General features: G+C 34.6%; 1 pseudogene; it reads left to right on the top strand.

Annotated features, from left to right (window-relative positions):
- Positions 1-980: 980 nt before the first annotated feature.
- LOC107289575 overlaps positions 981-1,671 on the top strand; it is a 51,074-nt pseudogene continuing 50,383 nt past the window's right edge.

Genomic DNA, 1,671 nt, shown 5'->3' with positions numbered 1-1,671 from the left:
ATCTAGCTTCTTAAGCAATTTCTCTTCCTGGTGTTGACTTAAAAGTGGGTCAACCAGACAGTAGATCACAAACAGAGATCTCACCTACTCTATCATTAAAACAGAGTGAAAAACAATAAAAATATCTTAATTTGCACATCTAACATACTTCACTCAAAGTCCATTACAGTCTTCACAATTAAAATTTATTATAAGTACTACCATTCTCAGCATTCTAACTTGTAGCCTACTTTTGGTTGGTATACTCCATGTAAAGCTGTTGAATAAAACGATCCTTTTTTCAAGCAGCTCAGCATGTTTATGACACAGCTCAGATCCAAATACAAAATCATTATGTTTTGAATGGACCACAAAAACTATTATAGAGTTGATATTACAACATTAGATTCCAAAATTATTTCAACTTCAGTTTAGTTCAGGCTCAGCTTTAAAGGTAATTGCCTCTTATGAATTGTGACAGATTTACAGTAACAAAAATTCCTTAATCCATATTCCACGCCAAAGAGACTTAAAAAAAAAATTCTAAGCAATCTGGCAATATGCAGGCAGCTTATCTGCTGCAGAGAGTAGAAACTGGTATATTTTTGTCAATTTTACTACGTGCTGGTATTCTTCACCTGGTCTACTAAGGTGGATATGTGAAGCTTTCCTGCCAGCATTCTTAAAAGATCTGTTAGGGGACTAAACTTGAGATACTACGTGGAAGGATTAACTAAGTGTTCCTTACATGAATAAACTACCCTAATTTAAATTGTGCAGCTTTCCAGTGTTTCCAGATGAAACACTAGCTTTGGATTAATTACTTTATTTTCATGAACAGAAAATAAAGGCTCCATAGTCAAAGAAATAAGGTAAAATGGGGCCAAAGAGGTATGGACTAATCTTGGAGAAATACAGACATCATCTGCTTAAGTAATGTTTGGAATGTGTTAATATGTATGTAAGAATTAATGAGATTTTTTTTCTTTATGCCATTGCAGGTCAAAGCAACAGACCAAGATTTTGGACATATTAAATATTTTTTTTATAATGGATTCCATAGCAATGAAAAATCAGAAGCGTTTCAGATTGACATAAGCCGTGGATGCATATATGTGTGTCAGGATATTGACAGGGAAGAAGATCCATCTGCATATGATTTCTTAGTAAAAGTCATTGATGGGGTAAGCTTCACTCTTTAAAAAAGTCATCCTTACAGCTACAGAATGGCAATTTAGATGATGCACTCATAGGAACCAATGAAGGAAAAAGATTGAAAGATAATGCAAATTTAGCTGCTTAACTTCCCATCTATTTATTGAATATGTATTTCAAATACACTGATATTCTGCATCTCACATTCTTATGAATATAAGGACCAGGGGGCCATAGGTGGAGAAGGCATTTGCTCTGTGTTCCTTATGTTCTTCCTGCTCTTTGTTTATACATTTATTAATCTCAAATACTTTTTATTCCTGCCTTTCTTCCCTAAGAGAACATGAGCTTCACTAATCCTTGCTCAGATTAGATTCTGTCTTTTTAGTAATACATAGTAAAACCACTTCAATACTTTCCCCACTCAGAATGTAAAAACAATGAATGTAAACTACCGTATATACTCGAGTATAAGCCGAGTTTTTCAGCCCATTTTTGGGGCTGAAAAATGCCCCCCTCGGCTTATACTCGAGTCGG

The sequence above is a fragment of the Protobothrops mucrosquamatus genome, unplaced genomic scaffold (genome assembly GCF_001527695.2).
Source record: "Protobothrops mucrosquamatus isolate PMUCROS unplaced genomic scaffold, P.Mucros_1.0 scaffold726, whole genome shotgun sequence".
NCBI classification, from domain to species: Eukaryota; Metazoa; Chordata; class Lepidosauria; order Squamata; family Viperidae; genus Protobothrops; species Protobothrops mucrosquamatus.
Note: the sequence above shows the minus strand (reverse complement) of the source record. Positions and strands in the feature narration are given on the sequence as shown.